This window comes from Corvus cornix, chromosome 1A (assembly GCF_000738735.6).
Source record: "Corvus cornix cornix isolate S_Up_H32 chromosome 1A, ASM73873v5, whole genome shotgun sequence".
In the NCBI taxonomy this organism is placed as follows: Eukaryota; Metazoa; Chordata; class Aves; order Passeriformes; family Corvidae; genus Corvus; species Corvus cornix.
Genome location: NC_047057.1, coordinates 18,588,439 through 18,609,070, shown reverse-complemented (window position 1 = coordinate 18,609,070; position 20,632 = coordinate 18,588,439). Strand labels below are relative to the sequence as shown.

At 36.7% G+C, this 20,632-nt stretch overlaps 1 long non-coding RNA gene across 1 annotated transcript; it reads right to left on the bottom strand.

Moving 5' to 3' along the window:
* Positions 1-4,721: 4,721 nt before the first annotated feature.
* On the bottom strand, positions 4,722-15,805 carry LOC109144114. The gene is made up of 3 exons (XR_002044631.3): positions 15,570-15,805; positions 9,732-9,804; positions 4,722-7,908 (listed from the first exon to the last, which is right to left on the bottom strand). It is a non-coding gene; the product is annotated as an uncharacterized LOC109144114 (long non-coding RNA).
* Positions 15,806-20,632: the final 4,827 nt, after the last annotated feature.

Below are 20,632 nucleotides of genomic sequence, written 5' to 3'. Positions count from 1 at the left end.
TACTAGCAATATTTGTGTTTTAGTGTAATAGAATACTATCTGAAGCTTGCTTTTTAAATCACTGCTCTTCATTTTAAGGACCCTTTTTTTTCTACTGAGGGTGTGATTAAGCTTGTACTGATGTCAGCAGAAGAACTTGGTTTAAAATAAACATGTAATGATACCACATTATCTTTATGGTATAGTAATTACATGCATCATCAAAAGCAGAATGTGCCCCTAGATGCATTCTACTGTAAACTCTACAGTGTACTGTACACACATTTTGTAGCTCATTTTAAAACCTGGAGATAATAATTTTTATGAGAAAATTGCAGATTTGGGAATGTATGGTATATCAGGAATTATTATTACTTGATATTGATGCCTTAAGAGGCCTCCTAGACACAGAGACTGGACAGGAGTAAAAGAATAAAATAGGTATTTATTTGAAAGGCCTTCAAAGGTACACCCTGGGAGCCACAGGCTATTGCCAAAAATGGACCCCAAGACGGACAACAGGTCACGAGTTCTTCACACCTTCATAGGTTTGGTTCATTTGCATGTCAGGGTTAATTCTCCAATTAAAGCTTCAGTTTAATGATGTAATTTCTCCTCTGCATGCCCCCCTTAGAAGCTCTTTGGATTATACTTTTTGGGCCTAGGGCAGTCTGGGTGACCTTGGAGAGCAGGCCCGGAGAGGCTTTGTTATGTCTGCCTAGCATGAGAGAGCAGAAATTAACAGGCTACAAGAAACCTCAGAGTTACACTCTAAGCAGTACAGAATCAGGAAAATATAAAAGTTAAAACCTAGGCATCAATATAAGTATGAATTTCATTGTACTGCAAAAACCTGTGAATGTTCCTCTGTACCTTTACACCACAGTGTAGAGTAGCCAGTAAAAGGCCAGAGTGAGCCCAGTTATTCCAGCTGAATGTCGGGTTTGTGGAATCTGTATACCTTAACTGAACTTGAAGGTTTAGATGGTATCCGGTGTGTATCTAGCATTCTGGTTGAGTTTTGTCTCCATGAATCTGCCTACCTGTATTATACTGGTGCAGTCAAGTTTTTCTTAACAAGATAATTTAAATCTCCTTTAAATGTTGAGCTAATATTTGACTATGTTAGTTTTTTACACACTGATGTTTGGGGGGTCTTTCGCAGTAAAGAGTGAAGTTACTGCTTTCTGACCTCTTGAATATTCTCATGTAGTACATAAACACTTTACTTTCCTGTACCAGTTTCAGAGATGGCATCGCTTAAGTATTTTAGATAACTACCTGGTTTATGTGATACCTTCTGTCTTGTTGCTTTTCCTTTAGAAATGGCCTTCCAACAGCAAAAATTTTTGAATCTGAATCTCTGGCTTACATAGCTTCCCACAGAAATAAATTCATAAGAGAGTAAAAACATATGATTATAATACAGAATCACACATAAAAATTGTGTTCTTGCTCAAGTTTCCTTCCACATAAGCGAAACCCAGTTTAGATGACTGACACCCTGCCCAAAAGCAATGTTTAACAAGATTAAAAGGTGACTGTAACTCAGTCCTGTATCAAAGTATTCAAAATAATAAGATGTCTCACATGTTTTCTGTCATTTTGCCAGTATTTCTAAGTGCCATTCCAGGTCAGGTCTCTCTCCACCTGATTGACAAGGATCAAGCAAAGAAACTTAGATAAGTAACAGGAAAAAGATGTAGGAAAGCTGTGTCAGCAAAAGCAGTTTTGTTTGAAGAAGGGGAGAACTTGTTTTGTATCTTCAGGTACTAATATGAATCTCCACATCATTAGTAATTAGGCACTGCCATTGTCCTCAAAATTACTTCCCAGTGGCCAGTCAACCCAATAACTATTTCACACCACAGATGCTGAAACACCCAGTTCCTTAACCAGACAGAAGGTTTCTCGAACCTGTGCTCCTCTCTTTATCCCATGAGCCTGGCTGGATCCTGTGAAGTGCAGCCAATTTGTATACAGCATATGCCAAAAGCAGATGGGAAACAAGAAGCAAACCTACTGTTGAGTAGTACATGCTCAAGTGAGGGAAAATGCCTAGTGGAAACTCCCATCTGAGCTGGTTTGGAGACTGATTTTAATTGTTGAATTCTCTGCTAGCTCTCTATAAAAGCCTTTTCTGGCAGCTGTTTCACTAAACACAGATAAGTAAATTTATAGTGGATCTTCCATCTGAACCCCAACTTCCTACTTAAGCTGGGCCTAACAGACAGCTGTATTCAACATTGGTGTATGTTGAATACATGTAGCCATATAAAGCTGAGTTTTATGTGTTGGAAGCAAAGACTGTAACAGTAAATCTATAGATTCAAAAAGAAAAGAAGGAAAACCAGAGAGTATTAAAAGTTCCATCTGTACTTGCAATCATTCTATTATGGTACAACCCAGAATGAAACATTTATTCAAAGTAATGGGCTAGATTGAACTATTTTGTAGGTTGTTCAAAGTTGCTGCAGTTAAAAACAGGATCAATTAAGCTGAATATGCCCTAGTAAATGCTCTGGAACATAATTTTAAGTAAGTGTTTGGCGTGAATACAAATTTTGCCCTCCACAAAGTGAATACAAGCTCAACTTTCAATATATCATGTGTCTATTCAGTGCCACATTATGCAAGTACTGCTAGTCATACTGTTATATTTTATCTGTTTTGTAGGCAATTGCTTAGCGGGTTCTCAACAAAATTAATTTTGTAAAAATTCAGAAAGCAGAAAGACAGTGGGTAACACTTTCCACTTCTTAAAGCCCAAAACAGACAGTAGAGCATAGAGGTAGTTACACAAATTTTGTTAGTTACAGTACATATTATTTCAGCTAATTATCTTCTTAATTTATTTTGTAAAATCAAACACAGTGTGGTAAAACTTTGAAAATAACCCTGATAATTTTTTAAATATATAAATAAAAGCCAAGAGAACTCAAGAGTCTTGCTTTTCTTAGTTCATTTTAATTTCTTCAAATGTCCTCACAGATACATAGGATTTAATCGATGGCTCTGAGAATCCCACACAGGAACTTACATTTTTAAGGAACTGTTTTTAATCTGAGAACTACACTACCTGAAAATGTCTCTAAAATAAGCAACCTTCTTTTAGAAGATGTATTGGTGTATTCTCCTTGCTAGAAATTTGTGCCTGCAAAATTTCCTTTTATTAGTTACTGTTGGAAAGTGAGAGAAAGAAAGAGCTATATTATGAGTGACTAATTGTGTGATCACATATCTCCAAAAACTGAAGCTATGTAGAACCTATTGAACAATTAACTAATTGAAATATCTGGAAATTAATTTAATTTAAATAAATGAAGTCACATTTTAATAAAGTAATCTATGTTTTAATTTAACCTGTAGCCATTAAAATTAGGTATCTAGTCTAAATCAGTTGTCTAAGTATTCCACAAAGAGTTAGACATTTCCAGAGACAGTGAGGATAAATCTGTTGTGGGAAACAGCAATCTCGCTTTGCTTACTATAGAGAAGAAGCCCGAATTTAGCCTTGACATCCAACCTTTAGATTATAAAAAGTAGATTATCTGAAGTCCATTAAATGCTTTCAAAGGGAGCTACTCATAGACTGAGGTAAGAGTCACAAGGAAGGTAGTTACAGTCCCCCTTCCCATGAATCCCCTTACCTTATGTGTTTGATGGACAATTAGATGGATGAATCTCTTGTGTTGCAAGGTCAGAATTGTTGATTAGCACTAATGCAATTCATGGAGACCATAGTTCTTTCGTAAGTGAATTCTGTATGAACTCTACATAAAAATTCATTAACTGTGCTAAAATGGGCAGGCCTGAGAGCTCATTAGGTAAAACCTAGTGTATATGAAAAAGAAATGAGGGAAATGGCATTTTGTTGTGAAATCTACCAAAACATCTTCCAGCAAAATAAACAGAGAAAAATTAAAAGGCCTATTATAAAAGTAATAAAAGCAAAGCACAGAAAATAACAAAAAAGTTTGAGAGATACAATGAAAGAGTCTGGCACTAAAATAAAAGTGTGAGTAAAGATAATAATAATAATAAAATAATTCCTTAAAGAGATAAACTGAATCCAGTTTATACCCAATCAAGTGTATTGAGAATTATATTAACAATTATAAGTTATTTTTTCATGGATTTTGTACCAGTATTTTATATGCCTAAAGAAACAGAGACTGCAGGTGAGTTTCTGATCTATTGTATGTTCTGTTAAAATTTTTTTGAAATTGGACTTTTCATTAATTTAATGAAAATAGAGGATGAGAAAGATCACAGAATCACAGAATAACGAGGTTGGAAGAGACCTCCAAGATCATTGAGTCCAACCCATGCCCTAACACCTCAACTAGACTATGGCACCAAGTGCCATGTCCAGTCTTTTTTTAAACACATCCAGACATGGTGACTCTCCCACCTCCCTGGGTAGGCCATTCCAGTACTTTATTATTGTTTCCGTGAAAAACTTTTTCCTAATATCTAGCCTATACCTTCCTTGATGCAGCTTGAGACAGTGTCCTCTTGTTCTGTCAGTTGCTGCCTGGTGGAAGAGACCAACCCCCGCCTGTCTACAACCTCCTTTCAGGAAGTTGTAGAGAGCGATAAGGTCACCTCCTTTTCTCCAGGCTAAACAATCCCAGCTCCCTCAATCGTTCCTCACAGCCCCTCACCAACCTTGTTGTCCTCCTCTGGACACACTCAAGCATCTCAACGTCCTTCCTAAACTGAGGGGCCCAGAACTGGACACAGTACTCAAGATGTGGCCTCACCAGTGCCGAGTACAGGGGAAGAATGACCTCCCTGCTCCTGCTGGCCACACAACTCCTAATACAGGCCAGGGTGTCATTGGCCTTCTTGGCCACCAAGGCACACTGCTGGCTCATATTCAGTTGGCTGTCAACCAGCATCCCCAGGTCCCTTTCCACCCGGACACTGTACAGCCACACTGTCCCCAGCTTGTAATGTTGTTGGGGATTTTTGTGGCCAAAATGCAGAACTCAGCACTTAGACTTATTAAACTTCATCCTGTTGGACTCTGCCCATCCATCCAATCGATCCAAGTCTCTCTGCAGAGCCCTCCTTCCTTCCAATAGATCAACACAAGCTCCCAGCTTAGTGTCATCTGCAAATTTATTAATGAAAGACTCAATACCCTCATCCATGTCACCAATAAAAATATTGAACAGAACTGGCCCCATCACAGATCCCTGAGGGACACCACTGGTGATTGGCTGCCAGCTGGATGCCGCACCATTCACCAGCACTCTCTGGGCCCGACCATCCAGCTAGTTCCTGATCCAGCAAAGAGTGCTCCTGTCCAAGCCATGGGCTGCCAGCTTTTCCAGGAGTATGCTATGGGAGACAGTGTCAAAGGCCTTGCTGAAGTCCAAATAGACAATGTCCACAGCCTTTCCCGCATCTACCAGGCGGGTCACCTGGTCATAAAAGGAGATCAGGATAGTTTCCTGAATATGCTCATGGACTACATTTCTTCTTTTCCAGCAAAAATGAACAATGGATGTAATGTGGCAGAAAGGAAAACTTCAAAAAAGTAAAAATTTAATTTGAATTTTTGTATCCTGCAGAAATATCCTGTTTGTGTCCTGTATAAGTTAAGAAAATAATTACCGAAAAGTTTGCTTTACAGAGTTTGCAAAACAAATGCATTTCATTTTGTACACTATTTTTGCAATAAGTGATATATTAAAAGACAAAATTTGAAAGCATACATATAGTTCAGCATACATACAGCATCATTAGGTTAAGGCTAAGGAGAATTTGATTTCCCTTTGATTTTGAAATGGAATATGTGTGACTGATCAGATCTCCTCATACTAGTTCTTATGAATTACTGATTAATTACTGAAATGTTGACTTTCACATTTGACCAATCACTTATGTCATATTTCATCTCTGAAAGAACTTTCATGCTTCCTTACATTCAGTCTCATGTGGGAATGTGCTCTCCATAAACATCTGCCAGCTAATATATTATCCAAAATGCTTCTTGTTTATTTTATGGCTAAAAAAGAATCTTTGTAATTAAGCTGTTGTAGCACTAAACCTATTGTATTTTGGGCTATCTGTTGTTGCCTTTATTTTGTACCTGCTTTGATTTTGGGTCTAAGTGTCTGTTTTCCCCTATGTAAGTTTTTTGGGAAGAGGGTTCACTTTATTTCTCTTTGCAGAGAATCTGAGAAAGTAGGTGTTAGTAGATGCTATCCATCTGATTGATCCTAGGCAGCATGGTAATAGCAATGGATGAGGAAATAATTAGTCAGCTTCTTCAGAGTTTGCAGATAACTATGTTCTTAACACTATTGCTATGGCAATATTACAGTATTTCACATTAGATGTCAAAAAAATGTGTAGTTGTACTAGGGCAAACCAAAGGTTCACACAGCTCAGTTGCCTTCAGCAATGAGCAGAAGTAGATGCTTAGCAGAAGAACAGAATAAAAGAAGAACAGAAGTTCTGTAAGCTACAGTTGTTCTGAATATTCTTCCAGAGACTCCTGTTAGAGGCTCAGAAGTTCCTGAATGAACTGTTTCTCTGTATCTAACAAACCTCCAAAGATTTCTATGCAATGAATGTGACAATTGTCCAGTTAAAAGCATCTACACTTTTGGTATTGTAAACTCTCTGGCAATACATTCCACAACTTAGCTAAATGAAATTATTAAAATTAGTGTGATATCTTTCCTACCTGAATTAAAATTAGATGTTTGTCATTGTAGTACACAGTTGTCAACGTGTTGGACAAGGTGCTTATTCACATACTTGTAGCTTGGCACATATTTCTGTTCCCTTTGATATGCCATCATTTAAACAACGTATCGTGTCAAGATTCTGTCCTTGGCACTTGCATTGCTGCTTTCAAAGCAAAATAAAAAATACAACTGACAGCATTCTACAGCTATAATGACTTAGTTGTAAACTGCCTTCTGTTACCTAGAATATGAAAGAGGCAATAGAAAAAGTTTGTTCCATCCCCAGAACAATTCCTAACAGAATCTCACCAGATTTGATGGGGATGCTATGATACATTATAAGAACAGCTAAAAACAATCTCTATGGACCTTCATTGAAGTTTTTCCATCATTCTTTCATATCCTAATGACATCATAAAAACATTAAAAGATTTAGTCTCTTCTGAAGTGGCTGTTTTGGCATCATAAAACACAAGTTTCAGACACAGAAATGTCACAGAAAAGCCACAAAAATATGTAACTAGCCACTAAACATGATGCCAACATTTCACATTCAAGTTGTCGTCCAGGTTCCATGTACTTCCTTTTAAGGAAAATTTCATGAGAATGGGGAATGGATGTTTCCCATATTCAACTTCTTGTTTTCCTGAAAGGTACAATTTTATTCCTCTCTTTTAAAACTGACGAAGGATTCAGACCATAGGTATCAAACGAACTCTATATAGAGGCTCACAAAAGACGTTCAGCTTTGCCAGAGTTCTTGACTTTAGAATTGCTTGGCAGTCAAGGTGGTCCTTGTTCATACAGTCTTCAATAAGCATGTGTCAGCTTCTGCCAAATTACTGTGATACTAATGGGTGACCACAGCTGATCCCAAATGGCACCACTCCTAGTGGAGGCCTTTACCTAGGAGGTCACATGGCCCTTGGAAGAAAGAAATTGACTTTCTAAATTTGAGGAAACAGTAGAGTTGCAGCAGCAGAGTTGGATGACTTCTGCTTTCTCTGTGTAGATGTAGAAGGCATGAGTAGGCCCTCGGTCTGTGGGTGTCCAGATTATTATCTTCTCTTTAGTATTGCCAAGTCTATTTAAATAGGCTGAAAAAATGTGTGTTGGTGGGAGTTTTTCTTTCACTCATCTCACTCATGAAGCAAGAATTCCTGATGTAACCAAGTGCTCTCCCACATGCACTGACAGCCACCTACTCATGGCAGATATTGAACTGAAAAGAAGAGAAAAAGCACAACAAAAAATAGAAAGCAGTCCTCTAGAAAAAAGTGAAATATTTCATCTCTGAAAAGGGGGAGCACAAGCCCTAAACCTGAACCACATTTTGATGTTCAGTAAGCCCTTTTATGTCTTTCTGTTAGGCATGAATAATATCCATGCATGGGGATAGCCCTTTAAAACAGAGCAATTAAATTTTAAGCATACGTCTACACCCAGACTGACTACACCCTTTCTATCTCCATCCTACTTTCTTCTTGTCACCTTGCACTCCATTTGCATTTACCACTCTGAGTAATTATTGACAAATATGTGGTTCTTTGTTGCTGGAACAGAAACTGCTGGTCTTTCTAGAATTTTGAGGCCAAGAGACAAGGTATGCTCAGCCATAAAAGATGCTTTCCTGCAATCATTTACTGTTCTCTGTGCAGGGCTGTGTAAGATTATCTAGTAGGCATAGACATCTAACACTTTGAACAAAAGGAATTGAAATATGAGATGAAGACCAAGTAAATGAAAGAGACAACAAATATACAGAAAGTTGTCTTTCACTTATTAAATATTTCTTATGAATACTTTAAAAAGGATTCTTTTTTCCCCCTTTATTTATATCTCAAGGTATTATTTGGAGTATGCAAATGTGATGTGTTCCAGAAATCAAACCTGGCAACTCATAATCACATCCTGCTGTATATGATTTGATATTCATAGACAATCATTGTCACTGACAAAAGCATGTATGTGGGAGAGGTGTCTATCATTCTGCTGTACAAATTAATCAATAAAAAAGTGTGCATGAGAGTGCTATGAATAGAAGTAGGTATCAGTATATTTTCCCTTGGGAAGATAGATAATTCATTTTTCATTTTTTACTCCATGTCTCCAACTTGGACACTTTCTTCAATGTGTAGCTTAAGCCTCCATCTCTTGAGTTTTCCTGTCCCTCCCTTTTTCCTAAATCAGAATATTTAAATTTGGAAATATATACTAAACACAGAGTATTTTATAATAGCTTTATAATTTGCCAACTACGTTTCTAAAAATGTGTTCTCAAATTAACTAAAAGATATACAGAGAGATTTATATAATATTATTTTCTGATAAGGTTTCCATTTGGAGATATCAGATTAAATAAATTTTATGTCTTGAAAGTTATCATGATGTTCTGATGTTACAGAATCCTTGTATCTCCTCCAAAGAGTCAGCCCAAGTGGGCCGTGCTTCCTCTTACCAGATAGAACTACGTGTTTCATAGGTCTTAGGAAAGCTTTTGTTTCTTGAACAGAAAAATTAATAATGAACTACTTTTCAGATTTGCTCAGTGGTACCAAGGTACAACGGATTAAAGAAATTTGTTTTCTTCTTTGTCATAAATTTGAAAGACCGGCTTATCTCATGTTCCTTTAACTCCTCATATTTTGTGAAGCATTTCATGTGGTTTTTAACACTCTTTGGGTGATCTATGGTTAAATATGTCATATATCCACAAGCTGACATACACTTTGGATGACATGCATAAGAATATTTTCCCAAATCTTTGAAGACTGTGTAGAATATAAACACCGATCTGGAGGTGAGGGAAGAAGGGACGGGAAGAATGGGAGAACTTCCGTGACAACAATACTTGTAAGGAAGTCAGTAGTTTACTATAAGCTATGGGGAGAACCATGTCCTCTTTCATGCCAAAACCTACCTTGTTCTTTCTATTCAACAGTCAGCTAAAAACTGTGCCCACTGTTTTGATTATAAGGCTAAAGAGGAGTTCACTCACATGCTCCAAGATCATTCTGTAAGTGGAAGAGTAAGTGATCATCTTACCTTCATAGAGATTCTTTTTCCAATACAGAAGACGTATGTTCACATTTTCTTTATTCAAAGGTTTTCTTCTGTGCTGAAAAAGTAAGCAGAGTGTTTACTTTTATAAACTAGGTCAGGGACCTTGTTATGAAGGCCTGTCCTGTTAGCCAGCAGTTAGTATATTTTAGCCCATTACATCTTTAAACATCAATGGCCTTCAATATTTTTTTCTGAAATAAGGCTAGACTATAATATTTTCCCTATAGTCTCTGCCTCTGCCTTCTGTCAGTACTGGAGCTTTGTTTTCTTCAAAAGGTAATGGATAGCAGATAGTTTCCCTGTGCATAATTAGTTTAGAAAAAAAAATAGTATAGAAATTAAAATACCTATAAAAATTTGGCTATCAGCCTGTTCCAATCTGCTACTGTACTATGCTCAGCTTTTAATCTGAACACAAAAAAATATATTAACTTTCCATCCTCTGATGATGATGTCCTGTTTGGACAGTCACGTGTTTTTAATGAGGCTAAGGTAGTGTTTTGCAAAAAAATTTAATTTCTTCTTTTGAGCTTTTCAGGCATAGGTGGCCTTTTATTATTTGGTTATAAACATCTGTTATCAATTCAGAAATAATTATCTGTTGCTCTTTTTTAATGCCAAATTAACAAGGTCTCTTGTTAACAAGGTATTACCAATTTTTTTTTCTTAATCTTTCTAACTAGTAGTCTGCTGGCTACATTACATAAACGAGAACATTATGAAAAGCATAGTTTAATATTACTTCTGTATTGCATGATTTTTGAAACACACAACTTTGAACTTCAAACCATTTTTCTTAATTCAGTTGTTTCTTAATGTTTTAATTCTAGCACTGCAAGGACTTTGCACTGTTCCACCTTAGGATACACCACCTTTTGATTTTTGTGGTGTGGGTTTTTTTGGGTGTGGTTTACTGTGTTTTTTTGATGGTAGTTAGGTTTTTTGCTGTAATGCTTGCCATCATCTTTTCAAGATACTCATAACTGTAAACCCACTATAATCACTACAACAGTGATTATTTACACTTGGATTCATGAAGGAGTCCATCTACAAGAGAACTCCTAATTGGTAGTTCTTGAAAACACAGATATTCCATTCTAATTAAATTGCTACACTGACCATTCTGTTCATTGGGACAACTTGTGTGAGCAAAGACTTGAAAACATAAGAACACTAGAAAGAACATACTAAAACTACTCTCACACTTTTTCCTGGTCTAAAAATGTGGAAAGCAGTGTAGGTTGCACTGTTTTAACACTAGAAGAGAATTATAAATAGATGTTGCTTCAATAATCACTCTAGGGTTACCAGCTATATATCTAGTCATTTACAAACTATGAAATATAAGGCAACCCCTCATTAAAAAAGGGGGAATATATTTGATGAAGAGATAAAAGACACAAAATCATAACGATTTCATGTCTAGTTGCCACATACATTGCCTAAAAGTAGAGTTTCTCATACTATAAAAATTAATTCTGTTGGCTCAGAGACGTTTCACATATGCAGAAAATCCAGGCCATTCCTGTGAAATTCAACAAGTTCTGAATTTCACACATCACGATGTAGCAGTGCTCGTTAGCATATAATAGGATCTAAATTTGGAATATGCAAATGTGTAAAGACAAAAAGTGGCTTAATGAGGATGAAGATCCTTGCTGTCACTCTTTTTAAGTAAGTATTGAAACAATGAGAACACCAGTTTTCATTTGGTTTTGTAAGGCTGGCTTTTATAAGAATGAAAATCTATGTCCCTGAGTAGTCAATACTTCTCAAGCAAATGTAATGGGTCCTGTTAGTTTGTATTTGTAAAGCATTGTCTCTTCCAAAAACAAATGTGGTAGAGAATGCAATGTGCATGCTACACAGAAAACTCAGGGAAAATAAAATAGTTTTGCTGTATAAGTAATAATATTGAAATGAGTGGTAAGACTTTTTAAAATTCTCTTTTAATGGAGTACAAATTTGATTCTGATAAATACCAATTAGTTGGAGCACTGCTAAATATGGAGGAATTCCAGTAACATTGCACTACTGATATAAGCTGCAGAGTAGAGCACAGTTAGTGAATTGTAATAAAGAAAAAGTTGACTGCTGAAAATGGTTTTAACATACTTTCAAAATAACTTTTCTATTAAGTTCTGGTTCTTACACCATATACTTCATTCTCATTAACCATTCAATCTATCAAAATATTAGTGCCGACCTCAAGATACTTTTTTTCAATCGAAATAACTAAAATTTCACAAAAAGGACTCATTTATTCAGGGACTCCTAAACAGATGTTACAATTTTTGTTGTAGATATGAATAAATGACATGGAAAGAACTAAATACCATGCAAAATGGAAAGTACTGGGGTGAGTTTTGGCAAGGAAAGAGACAGTAGGATTTAAAAACAACAGCAAATAGGGATTTTTTTCTAACTAGGAAAAACATGCATTGACTGAGATAACATTTTCTAGCAGTTTTCTCCTAGTGGTGCCATTGAGAGAATTTGGGACAAGAAATGCTCCTTTTAAAATCAATTATGTGAGATTTTTTCCCATTACAGATTTGTTCTATCATATATATAAACAAGTAAGCTTTTAAATTGTGGATATCAGAAATCCTGTAAAATTGCAGTAAAATTTCAGTAAATTCAATGCTTCATTCTTCTGTGAGTTTACTACTGTGAAAAAACAGGTCAAGTTGCTTTCAGTCTGTGACCTCTATGTATTTTCTTGATGTAATTATGCCTTTCAAACTTGTATCTACATCTCAGAACTCATTTCTTGTAGTTTCTTGGAAGGAACAACAATGTTTCTAGGCACCTGGAAAGCAAAAATAGTCAAAGCTATTGTTTTAGCCAAGGCCATGCAAAATGACTAGTTCTTCAGTAAATGTTTTAATTTTTATAATTTTAATTTCTGCAAACCCAAACTGACATTCTCAGATCATACCTAATTGTTCAAGCATGGCATGGTGAGAAAGAGGAAAGAGCAGAGACTTCATGGCTGGGTGCAGACAGCTGCACACACACAGTTTTTGTGCGGTGGTCTAGAACTGCAGAATGGCATTAGCATAGTGTTCAGTGTAAACTGGGATATGTGTCCTATTAGTGAGGCTGATTAGCTCAGGCTGAGCACTGCTCTGCTGCAGCAGGCTGGCTCAGAGCTCAGTCGCAGAGGACACATACACGTAGTTTTACCAGAGATGTAGATATACCCTCAGGCAATGTGACCTAAACATTGCATTCCTAGCACTAGGTTTTCATATTTCTGTTCTTTGGAAGGAAATCAGACATTGCTGTTCAGATAAGATTCCTGTAACTGTTATGTTTGGCTAAGACAAAGAAAATGACTTCTCCATCACTGGAATTCAAATCATGTCACATGTCAGCTACTTAAAAACTACATGGATGATAGGCAGTTCAATTTGTGTTCAGCTGTAACAGGTTTTGTGAATCTTCAGTTGCATACACTGTCATTAAATTTCAGCATTCACATTTTAATCTTAACATTCCAGCATCTGAGCAAGTTCGTTGGAAAGAAGAGAACAATCTTGACTCAGTAATTAGCCTATGAACTGAGGACTAGAAAATTATGGCGAAATTTCTCATGAAAAGGAAAGAGATTGTTTCTCCTGCACTAAGAAAACATGATTATTAAGAGACATGGGAGAATGTGCAATATAGGGAATTTACTTTTTGTACTTGGCTAATTAAAACATAGATATATATATATTTGGCTAACTAAAGAGTAGTCTGAACTTTGAACTTCTAACTGATAGCTTTAGCTGTAGCTCAGCATAAAAGGCAGTTCCCCCAGAAAAAAGTGCTTTTTTTAGGAGCTTATGGCAGGTTCTAGGCACAACTAAACCAGCCCTTGGTGAAATTCAGTGGGAACATCTGTTCAAAGAACCTACTTTGAAATTAGCCCAGACATTTGGACAAACCTCAGTTCCATGTCCAGCTGCTGTGGTACCAAATAATGTAGGAGAAAAAAGGCAGGAAGCAAAGCAAACCTGCATAACACATTCCACATCTTCTTGGACTCCCAAGTCTACAAGTAAGTGGCATTACTTACTAGGGAAGATAAACACTTATAAATGCAGGGAACAGACTCAAGGATCTAAGTTTAACTGAGTTGGTTTTCCATGTAGCTAAAATCTTTCTGACTTAGTAAAAATCAAGAGAACCAAAAGACATAAATTGTGATTATATAATGTGACTTGTCCAAGCTTAGATATACAGAATTTTTGTAGCAATTGCCAAATTGTGTCAAAAGATATGTCAGCCCTTATTTCAGATTATAGGTAACAAGTAAAGCAGAATTTCCAGTGTCATACACATGGATGTGTATGCAAATGTAATGATGAAAGTAGATTTGAATATTGTATGAAAATAATTTGCAATGCAACTAAGAACTTTTGCTTTCCATATGAAATTTCCAAAGCATTCTTCATGAGTAAGACAGAGAAGGTGGTGGAGGAGGAGGATGTAAAATAAAACTGTCAATAGAGGATTGTTTAGTCACTAGGCTAAGGCTACACTATTACTAAGGAGGAGAGAGTTATACATGCAGGATGCTTTAATTAAAATCTGTATTTTCATAGCAGGGCGGGATACTAATTTAGGGCAGGCTGTTATAAAGTGAATCACGCTAGGTTTTTATCATGCCCCAGGTACATCTGCTGACTTTCTAAGGCATTATCTGCCTGAAAAATCATGACCTGGCATGTTTTTTTAAACTTTGGTTAGAGTTGATTTGATATAGTGATTTTTTGTTTCCTGCACATGAAAACTGTGGAGTATGATGCTTTAAATAGTTCTCTTCTGCTTCCCAACAATACTTAATATAAAAAGATTCAGTGAGAAAAAGGTAAACAGGATTCCTCCGCGGGTCTGCTTTATCCAAAACCCACTTCTCAATTTCCATTCACTACACAGAAGTCCTTATCCACATCACCCCGCTCACTCACTGCCATTTGAAGCCCCAGCCAAAAGACCCCATGGAAATGCTAAACCCCTTTGACCATCATCCTTTAACTCTGAGAGACATGGCTGCCCTGCTGTCAAGCCTGCAGACTTAGAGAAGGGGCTGTCACTATTCAGCTGTGTCTTGAGATTTTGTGACCTTAGAATCAGGAGAAATCATGGTGGCAGGTGAGAGTCTGGATTTTGGTTATTCAACTTTTTTTTTAGAAGGTTTTGCACTGTCCTCGCTCCTCATCCCCCTCCCCTGACCTCTCTCTGGGAGGTTGACTACCCCTTGCATATCAGGCTGCTTCTTAAGGCCCCTTCAGACTTTTCAGACCAGCTAATTGTTTCTTGGACATCATGTATGGGAAAAAGCCTAACAATAAAAAGCATAGTTAAAATGACTCAGTAGCTTTTAATTTATGCATGCTGCTATTTTGGGATCCAGATCTGATAAAAGCCAAAATACAAGTATTATTTATTTTCTTTTCCTTTCCATGGGGCCAAAGAAGAACAAAATTATAAGCCCTTAGGTGTACAAATAATATGTGCTTGTATTATAGCAGCACTGACAGATCCCATCTGTGATTAAGCCTCCCTTTTAGCAAATCATACCAACACATACTCTGAATCACCCTGCAGAATCTAAAGCTAAAATAAGCTCATACCAATGAAACAAACTGCTGAAACTGGTTTCAGTTAAACCAAGCAATTGGAGAGGAAGCAGCGGCAGTTCAAAGGTCTATGGTTCAGGTAAAATTGCATTATCCATTGCTACATAATAAATATTTTAGATCTCCTTAATCAGGATGGTCATAAGAAATAAATATTATGTTGGGGCCAGATGCTGACAGATCTTACCTTCCTGTATTTCAAGCTGTCCAGAGGTGATCGAGCTCAAATCCTGAATTCATATAGACACAGCATCTCATCACTGGGCCTCAGCCAGACGAAGAGCTCTTCTTCAGGACACTTGGATCTGATGATGTCTTTTGAAGTAAACATGTCTAGACTAGTTCTTTGGTGCTATGTACAGAGATTACAGGAAACTAAGCCTAGCACTGGTTTAAATGACCCTTGGAAACACAATGACTAACAGCACAAAGTTATCTTATTTTGCCTGCTGTTGCCCAGATCTTATGAAACACATTGAAATTTCTCATGGTTTCCATCTGAAAACATTAAAAAACCCTCTTGAGTAGGCACAATTCAGCCAAGAATGTCCCAAAAACTGAACAGACCTCAAGAAACACATTTGCAAACCCGCACAAACATCTGGATTGTAACAAAAGGCAAATCTAGCAAATGTAGCCAAATGCCAGCTTTTGTTAAAGACATTTCTTGTAATTGTAAACAGAGTTGCTCATTTGATAGACAGCATCTGTTGCATTTTCATGAACTTTGAACATAAGTTCCCCACTTCCTGGATGGTTTCACAACTTGATGGCAACCTCCCTTTGTTTTTTATTCTCATTGTCTTGCCATATTTGTATACACAAGATCAGTCTGTTAAAGACTCGGAAAAACTATCTCCTGGGGCATCCAGCAGTAGTCCATTTTGACTTGTATTTGTTTCTCAATTAAGCCTGTAATCCTTTGAATGAATGATTCTAATATAATTTATCAGAACTGCAAGCATTCATGTCACTGCTGTGGACAAATGGTAACACAATTGTATTAAAGATCTTTCACTGAACAGCTAGGTCCAGCTCCAGTTGCAGAACTGGTAAAATGTTAAAAATGGTGGAGAAGGAGATTGGGTTTTTGAGAGCAAACTTTATAAAATATAAAACTGCAGAATGTCTGCTGACTATTAGCAGTACACTGGGCTGGCACCCAAAACCGGAGAAATGTTTTCAATCACTGTCAGAATCATTGTGGAGAATTGTAAGCAGCTGATAAAGGCCTTTTGATCTATTTCTTCCAAGCCTCCTATTAACTGTCTTTTGTCCTTCAGCACACATAATTTAAATGTATAAATGCAATGCATTTTAAAGATTAACCATCCTAGAGAGAAAGAAAAAAATGTTATAAAACATTTCTCTTACTCTTCTAAAACACAGTGGAAAAGCATCATAGAATAGACTTAGAATTGTTTAGGTTGGAAAAGAAAATCATTGAGTCTAACCATTAACCTAGTGCTGCCAAGTCCACCACTGAACCTTATCTCTAAGAATCACATCTTCAAGTCTCATAAAATACCTCTGGGGACAGTGACTCAACCACTTCTCTGGACAGCCTATTGTGAAGCTTGACAGACCTTTCAGTGAAGCAATTTTTCCTAATATCCAATCTAAAACTTTTCTGGCACAACTTGAGGCCATTTCCTCTTGTCCTATCACTTGCCATTCTCTTGATTTGTTCCAGGGGACCAGAACAGAACAAAGGATTCGAGGTGTGACCTCACCATTGCTGAGTACAGGGGGACAACACTGCTCTGGTCCTGCTGGCCACACTATGGTTGATCCAAACTAGGATGCTGATGGCCTTCTTGACCACCTGGGCACACTGTCGTCTTGTGCTCAGCCAGCTGTCACCAAAAGAGGTACTAGAGATCCTGACTGCTCTGTTCTGCTTCCTTGTGCTGTAACAGCACTTGGTTGCAATCTTTCAAGTTGCCAGGTTCATGAATGCAAAAGGAAAAGATAATTTTTGTGCTGTACATGTTAAACGGAGAAAGATACTGCTCTTTATTAACCCAAAGTCTAATTAAAATGAAGTTGTACAATAAGACTTCTAATAGTGCACATCATGTATCTCACCACCAAAAGCCCTTACCTAGAATACATTTTGTATGTTGGAAGGAAGCAGACCAGTTCCATGCGCATGCTGTGATATCTAAACTCTTTTAAATTTGTTCACCAACATCTTTGAATCTTATTCTTCAAATCCAAGCTGCATTCACAAACAATTTATTTTGAACAGAAGAATGAACAAGTCCAGTTTCTGAAAGTAATGCATCACTGAGGTGATGGCAGCATCACCATCACAACTGATACCTTGGTTTAGTGAAGCACTGCTGCAACTTGAAAACTGCTTTTACTGCTCTGGTTAAGGAAGGAGATGTGCTAGAAAACAGACTGACATTGTTTTCTTCTTATTTGGGTAATTGTGCATAATCCAGGATTTTATATTACATGTACTATATATTATGTTTAGTATGTGGAGACTGTAATTATAGTATATTGTGTGCATCAACATCAGAAGGCAATTTAAATTATAAGCAACTCTTCAAGGAGAGTAGAAAATACACCAGAAGATTGTGCAGGTTGGGAATAGATTTGCTATTTTATTTTTGCCCTGGTGTTTACCCCAGGATGATTCAGTACCTGCTTTTATTTTTTTGAATACTACTTTTGCAGTGACATTATATTCCAGCTACCCTGTTTGTGTGACCTGAATTTGCACTTAATGCAAGTGAGTTTCAAACCACTCTGGAAGAATATGTAGAATTGGCTGAGATGTACAAAATTGTATAGTGATTGTGAACACTTCATAGAATCATAGAATATCAGGTTGGAAGGGCACCTGGAAGATTGTCTGGTTCCAAGTTTCCTGGCAAAAACGTGGTCTAGAAAAGTTTGTACTGATAGGCTTTAAATAGGTTTGACTTTCAAAGAGCAGATCCTTCCTAATGTGAGATTAGTACTTTAGGAGCCTGCAGTTAATTCAAATGACAAAGCAAGATGGAAAAATTTGAAATTTGCTCCAAAAAATCATGAAAAGAAGCAACATTTTCCTTACTTGCTTCTATTAAAGATAATTGCATTGTTAAAAATAGGTATAAGTAGGCAGCTGTTGAAGAGATAGATCACTGATATCAGTAACATTTCTCAATTTTGAGCTCAAAGTGATGATCTCAAGGATGTGTCTCCAAGGCTCGGACTCAACAGCTGCTCAGGGCTTGGTACGTGCCTGAGAGTCAAGGCAAGCTGCTTGTTTGGCATTTCTAAGGATTTCTGTACATTTGAATTATTGACAGCTATCTGTTAAAAACCAGTAGTAGGTACCTGCTCTTCAGTGACTGCCAAAACAGATAAAGGAAGCAAGAAGTTGTGTCAGAATTTTCAAAATGGACCTCTTGAAAATAGAGACAAATTCATTATTTGCCAAACATATTTAATACCCAGCAGTTTCCATTAAAAAATAATTTTTCTGCTTTTGTGTCTGGAAATGTACTGACAACTGATATATCCAAATACCATGATTAAGGCGGCTGAGCTCCTCTCAGTCTAGTAGCACTTTTGATGTGACTAGCACATGTGTATGTGGATATTTACTTGCCATCCTGGGAAAGTCAGCCTGTGGACATAGTCTAAAGAGGTAGTTTAAAAGATTCCTGATGGATGAGTTCTCCTGGATAACACTCACACCCTGAATGTAGAATAAGAACATTCATAGGAATTCTACATCTAATATATTTGACAGGTTATATTATTTGTTTCTGTTTCTAACTGACTTAGTCTTACCAGAATGAAATTACTGAAATTGATAGAAACATTTACATAAGACCTGTCTGTCATAAAAGATTCTGAGATTTGCTAAATTAACCTATAAAATCTTTGAAGATTGTATGAAAAATGAATGAACTTTGTATACATGAACTTTAAAAATTGCATTAATTGTATGTACCATCTTTTTCTTGTGGAAAAAGGTTTAACAACAAAAATAATAATTTGAACTCTCTTTCTCTGCTTATAAACAGAAGGCAGTAAAAAGTCTTCATGTATTTTATTATTCCTAACTAAAGAATTTTATATCCAGAGCTAAAGGTGAATCCACATGACAAGCTTGCATGAGGACATTTGTGCTTTATGCAGTGTGCTATACCATTGTCTCAGTTTTACTGGACCCACATTAATTCCTGCTTTCTTTGCAAGTGGCACTGCCAAGAGAATACACCATTTATATCTGTCACACCACTTGTCTCTTCATCAGCTTGGTCCTGCCTTCTTGCCGTGCATTGCTTTGCTGATATGGTGCTGGCAGGAGAGAAGGAAGGAATCTATGCTGACACTGAAACTGCTCACAGAAGCTTCTTGTGCTGGTGGACACTATGCCCATATAGCCTGCAAGTGCACTGCTTTTTGATTTGAAGCTCAAATCAAAACACAGAAGAGAGAGAAAATATATTTCTCCCACTGACATTAAATTTAGAGTAGCAAAAGGACTATTCAATAAGCTGATATATACACAATACACAGGTATTCAATATCTTAAAAGACTTTTAGACTTTTTTCCCTTGTAATTAAATTTAAAGGTTTTAATTTCCTTTAGAACACATCTCTAGCAAGCCTGTTAACATGTGTTCAGATTATAAAGTGTTTCAAAGAAACTTTTAGGAGTTACCAGTACTTCGAAAATACTATGAAGAAACAAATTTTCCAGAAAGAAAGGGAAATTTCCCAAATAAATATCAAGTTCATTTGCCGATTAGTTGGATGTTCATGTTCTGCCTGAACTTTCTCAGTTTCTCTCTTTCAACTCTGATTTGAGAGTAATGAATAATATTATCAACAGATTATTTCTCTTCATTTGAACAATATTTGTTCTGAAGCAGTAGAATAAATCAGAACAGAAGACATAGAAGTCCTGCAATATGTGCAGGATTTTCAGTTGGGTTAAAGCATGTTGAGCCTCCAGATTGTAAACTAAATGTTTGGCAAGGAATGTGTCTAGCATCTCCTACTCCTTTTTGGTTGTTAATATAACTTATAGAAGCCAAACTCAAACAGCAGAATTTACTTTACTCTATTACTCCATGGAGAAATAGTAAATGAGTAATGCTTACATGACTGATTTTTTTCTTTTAATATTGTGTACCTCTGAAAAATGAAATTGCAAGTTGAGAGGAGAGTTAGAAATGAAATCGTCGTTCACTTTGACACTTGGTAAAACCCAGTAATTCCATTGCATCATCAGTT